We start from the raw sequence: 6,333 nt of genomic DNA, 5'->3' as shown, positions 1-6,333 counted from the left end.
CAACAGAGTTTAAAAATATATAAAATGGAAAATTAAAAATAGAAAAGAAAATTTACTCAAAAACATATTAGAAATAATATAAAGATATTTTCTCACAAAAGAAAATCGAGCCTGTATAGTGCGTTCTTTAGGAAATTATTCCCTTGAAGTACCTGAGGTTAATGAAATATATCCGCTCATAATATAACGATCTTAGTCGCCGTTGTATCGGCACCTAAAAAGATAGTGTCAATAAACCACTCAACAATAGTAAATAAAGTATACTTATACTACTAGTACTAGATTTAGTAGTAGAAGAAGAAGTCCGAAAATTCTTTGTTGATAAATTAGAGGAAACCCCTCTATTAATAGAAAATAAAGAGTAGTGTGAACAAGTGTTTATTTTCCTTATCGAAAAGGTCTCAACCATTTATGAAAAGCCAAAATTCATAACCATTCATAAAAGTCACAACTTTATGAAAAAGTCATAGTTTTTCATAAAAGTCACAATTGTTCTAAAATGTCACAACTTTTCACAAAAGTCACAATTCTTCATAAAAGTCATAAATCTTTGTAAAAGTCATAATTATTCATAAAAGTCACAACTCTTCATAAAAGGCATAAATTTTCATTTTTAATGTACACCTTTTAAAATCCATTTGTCATAAAAATAATTCCTTATATACTTGTCTTTTTCCCTATATATAGACCCCAAATCTGTCTTCTTCTCCCATAGGTTATTTCTGATGGATTAAATATTTTAGATTAGAGAAAAAAAGAGAAAAAGATGAGTGGGAAAGATGGTTGTCTTGTCAAGTGTTCTTTATTCCCTTGTGCAACTCCAGAAAATGGCACAAGGGATACTTCCCCCACTATTGTTCTTGATAAGTGAGTTTTCTTTTACAATTTAAATTCACTTTTCTTAGAGTTTTTCATATAATTTATAAGCTTGTTGTCTGACCTATCCTCGTGAGTCAATTATTTATATATACGAAATCATCAATTTCGATTTACTCAACGTTGAGCACTCAACTGTATTTTGTGCCCTCCAAATGTCATTGGGTGTAATGTGTAAGAATGAGATAATTTTTCTCCAATTGCCTTTGTCGAGCGATCGTTTAAGTTATGTCTTTTATTCACCAAGTGGAATAAATTTATGTAAAAAAATATTCATCTACCCACTTTTAGAGAAGAATCTCTCCGTTGAGATAAAAGGGGGACACAATTTATAAAGTGGCCTTATAAATGATTAGACAGTGCAAACCATTGTGTCCTTATAGAATCCTTCCCTAGTTAACTAGCTAGATTTTGAGATTGATTAAATCTTCTCAAGAGTAGTTTCATTTTCTTATAATTTGATGAAATTCTCAATTCTTTGTTGGAATATATACTAATTTGGGATTTCATTTTTGTGAGTATAGTGGTGATCCAACAATGTATGAGTCACATTGGCGACAAATGGGGAACAAGTGTAACATAACTTTCAATGGTAATGATTCATTGAGTTATTTTGCTAATGGTAAGAGCTTGTGTTGGTTATTGGAGTCAAAACTAGAGGAACAAATTAAGAGACTGCACATTATAGTTTGAAATGCAATTGTGGATAATAATTATATTGTTGTTGGCACTGGATCGAGCCAGGTTGTGCAGGTTGCCCTTTATGCTCTTTCACCATCTGATCAACTTGAACCAATCAGTGTAGTTTCGGCTTCACCTTTTTATTCGGTACATGTTTATACTGTATATTTTTTATTAAATTGTGAAGAATATGCCATGGTAAATTAAATTAACAGTCTGCAGTTTTTGTTCTGGGTACATGTTAGATCCATTTCATATTAAATTCATTTTTCCTTCGATGGATTTTAAATTTGAAATTTAAAGATTCACAATAAATTTCAGCAATTACTTGGTCACACCCTAAAACATGAACCATAGTTCTTGGAATACATCATGTGACTTAGTGAGTCAAATTTAAAACTTACACTTTTTGACCAATTTATAATATTTTGTCTTCTTTCAGGCATATCCTGATATGACTGATTTTGTGAGGTCGGGAATACATAAATGGGCTGGAGATGCAAAAACTTTTGAGAAAGATGAACCTTATATTGAGTTGATTACATCTCCAAATAATCCTGATAGAATTATTAGAGAGCCTGTAGTTAATGGAGATCAAGGAAAATTAATATACGATTTATCTTATTATTGTCCACATATACTTCTATTAATTCACCTGCCAACCATGATGTTATGGTATTTACCATTTCCAAATGCACTGGTCATGCTGGTTCCAGAATTGGGTATATTTTTCAAACATAAATTTGAAGTGAGATCACTATGACAAAATTAGAAAATACTTTTGTTATCAATTATTATAATTTTATTTGCATGTAGTTGGGCACTTATTAAAGACAAAGAGGTGGCCGGGAAGATGACAAAATTCATGGAGATTAGTACAATTGGTGTATCAAAAGAAGCTCAACTTAGAGCTTCTAAAATTCTTGAAGTGGTCTCTGATAGTTGTTTGGATTTTACATTGGAAAATTTCTTTCAAGTTGGTCTCTTATGACTGAGAGATGGCAGAGGTTAAGACAAGTTGTTACGGACAATGACCTTTTCTTCATCCAAAATTATTCTCATCAGTATTGCCTTTTCATAAAAGACCTGTGTGAATCACACCCTGGTAATCATCAAAATATTACAACGTATCATTTCCATTTTTTTTATTTAAAAAATATAGTTATTTCATATACTTGAATGTTCTTTGCTTTTAAAACTATATCATCAATATGTATTTGAAAAAGTTTTCTTTTCTGTTGAGTTTTAAAATTCATATTGTTTATTTGAAACAACTTTTGCATGGTTAATTTGAAAAGGAGGTGAAGAGGACTATGAAAAGCTTCTTAAAGAATACAAGATTCGAACAAGGAGTGGAAGAAGATTTGAAACTAACTGAAGAAAGGTTAGGATAAGTATGCTGAGTAGAGATGAAGACATCAACATTTTTATGAAGAGGCTTATGACTATTAAAGGATCTATAAATAGAAAATAAGACATTTATGCATGAAACATTACTTAGATATATTATATTGTCATTTCCTTTTTGCAGCAATGAAGCCTTGATTCTGGATTTGTTGAAGAGTGGAATAATTTTCCTTATTGATAGAATACCTTCATTGATTAATGCAAAAAAGTTATTTGCTCTTTTGATTTTTGTGATATTAGATGTGAAATTTCTATTTTTCAATAACTCTAGTGTGTGTTGAAGTATGTTATATTTGTATTATTTTTTAGAATTGTATTATTATCAACTATGAAGTAACAATATGTATACTCAACATAATATATTGATAATTGTGTAATTTTAACTAATTAAAGATTACATGTATTAAATCAGATGTCGTAAGAATCAAAATTAAAATTAATTCATCATATATCATATATTATTATAAGTGGTAAGCTTCAAACTAAAAGGTTGAATTACTATTTTCCCCTTTTACTAAATTAAAAATTGATTAATTAATTATTTGATTAAATGCTAATATTTTTATCACATAATGATAGAATATAATTCCTTAAGCCCTTCAATAGTTATTTTATTATTTTATTAATAAATGAGTAAATTAATATTCTTTTTAATTATAATCATAATTGTCATAACGGAAGAATTGTTTTCAATAAGATGATCACACAACCTATTGTATACACCTCGCCAAGATTTAATTTCCAGAAAAAGACCCATGGGGACTCACAGTCCATATAAAAATTTCAAAATCTCAATATCTCATCAACTTGTCACCTGACTTGTGGTCAATGATAAATGTAAGGTGTCTCATTTTCTTTCTAAAATAATTAACTTTTCTCCACTTTCTCATATTTCCATGAACAATGATATGTCAAATGAGGATAAATGCATCATAACACATACAACACAAATGCATAATCAATTCATCAAAGATTTTGAATATCTAACGATGCTCGAAATTAAAAATATTGACTAAAGTCAACCATACTATTAATTCTCAACTAAAAGGGTCAAAATCACCAAAAAGAACATTCGATTGCATCCGAGACCACACAAATTGTCACGCCCCAAGACTGGCCTCTTGACATAACACGAGACACAAGATCATGAGAGACCCCAAGCTAACCCTGTTTCTTGCATATATCAAGCGTTTTGATTATGACCGATAAAACATGCATTATGTAGAATCTAAAACAATAGATAACTGAAAATAGGGAAGAGTCCACCTAGTGTGAATATAAAAAACATACTAATAGTTTTATAGCAACTTAAATATAAACTTAATATTTCAAACCATGAAAGATAAACTTAACATTTAAAGATGATTCTACTACTATGTCTAAAAAGTCTCTAATTGAGTTGAGTTGCTGGTACATACCCCAGCTAACTTAAATAAAAATTATAAACTGAAGTTTAAACTATAATGAAAGCATGTCTATTGTCCTTAGATTATGAGGATTCACCACTTAAGCTACTGAATGCGGACCTAGAATCAATCTAAACATGATCTGAATGCTCATGTCTACATAATTATAGGATGTGAGTACTCTACATAATTAAAAAATGTATCACAGATTATCCGTCAGTACTTGAAATGTAAAAAGCATGCATGATATAAATAATAAGCTTAACAAATATATATAAGTTGTCCAAAGCATAACCTAGCAATGATATAAGATGAGGAAGAATGTATATATTAAAACATAACTAAGAAGTTAAACTGAATGCAACGACTAAGTGCTAATCTTGAACATGACATGCTAAACTGAATGCTGAAGTATATACTGAAAACGTGGTAAAATGCACTAGGGGCTTAATGTGGGAGCTACTATTAATCGACATAAAATCACGTGAGAGAAACGTGGAGTCCGATGTATACACCCCATCTAAAGGACCCAATTACCTTGTCAGGTGTATAGATGCATGACCGCAGTGATCACTAACTCTAATGCCCAAAAAGGGGACTTATACTCCTATAGGGGCACATAGTTTTGGGTCTAGGAGGGTACACTTAACCCTAGTCCAACTTGGGTGTAAGTCTATACCCAACTAAATATGTATATGAATCAATTGTGAGTGTAATACTGAATAAATGAAATATAGACATGATAACTGAGAATGCAACTTTTATATATTGATAATGTGACATTCAGAATCTAGACCATGATTATCTGTTTAAGTGACCTAGAAAGTATAATTCCTTAACTAAAAGAATTTATACAAATTAGGGTTCTAAGTTCATAAAACGAATCAAGAAAACTTTCCAAAAAATAAGCTATTTCGATTAAGGATACTACAACATCTTAATCACTTGTAAATATCCAAGGTTTTTGCCCACATATTTTCACGGCCTGAACCTACACCCTGGGCGGGATGGGCACTCGGTTACCATTGCTTGCCTCGAGCGAATCGTTGGCTTGGATTACTTAACTCAGTGGAAGACAACAATCATACTTATAAGAATGAAAGAACTTAACTGAACTGAATAGAAACAACTATCTGGAATGCTTTAAAAGTTCAAACTGGCCAAAATGACAACTAAAGTCTTTACATAAAAATGAAAATGAAAAGACTACTAAACTACTATCTGTCTAAGAAGACTCTAAACTGACTGAGATGAACGTTGGGACAAGCCCCACAACATTCTATTGAACTAATCAAGAAAGCAATAAAAAGATGTCCTTCAGAATGCAAGGAGGCTCACCAATTGACTCTTGAGTGCTCAACTAGATAAAAGTGTGCTGGATGTCGATCCTCGTTACATGCGTCTGTATCATGATACGATGTAGGCTAAGTGGCATCAATATATTGAGTGTAAGAGTATTCAAGTTTGAAATCTAAAAATCACATAAGCTTGAAAACGAGCAAGAATGAACACTTACCTTGACTCTGCTCAACTCATGATTTACCACTCTTATTCAATATACACAGTTTAAAAGTAAATGCAATATAAACAAATGCAGACTTAAATCACGTTATAAACTCTAAATGTGTACAAGTTCACAAATAATATTTGATATATATGTAAAACTACAAACAACTGATATATATGAAAATACAATACTTCTATGGGAGCTTCTCTAACAAACAACTATCATTTCAGAGCTATAGTTATGATACAACGTTACTTGGCGTGGGCTGGCCATCCTAACCTTTCCTGAGTATAGGACCTAAACTACCTAATGGATCCACTAGTAAACTATGAAGAGGGTTCATCTAAAAAGTATAACCCTTTTCTACCCATGATGGCTACATGGTTTAAATGGAGACTTGAGTTAATCTGAACTCGCATCCCCACATCTATGCTAATACTACTCCTAATATATATA

At 31.1% G+C, this 6,333-nt stretch overlaps 1 pseudogene; it reads left to right on the top strand.

Annotated features, from left to right (window-relative positions):
- Positions 1–766: 766 nt before the first annotated feature.
- On the top strand, positions 767–3,031 carry LOC107020045 (annotated as a pseudogene).
- The last annotated feature ends 3,302 nt before the right edge of the window (positions 3,032–6,333 follow it).

The sequence above is a fragment of the Solanum pennellii genome, chromosome 1, assembly GCF_001406875.1.
Source record: "Solanum pennellii chromosome 1, SPENNV200".
In the NCBI taxonomy this organism is placed as follows: Eukaryota; Viridiplantae; Streptophyta; class Magnoliopsida; order Solanales; family Solanaceae; genus Solanum; species Solanum pennellii.
The sequence above is the reverse complement of the archived record's forward strand: the minus strand, read 5'-3'. Positions and strand labels throughout refer to the sequence as shown.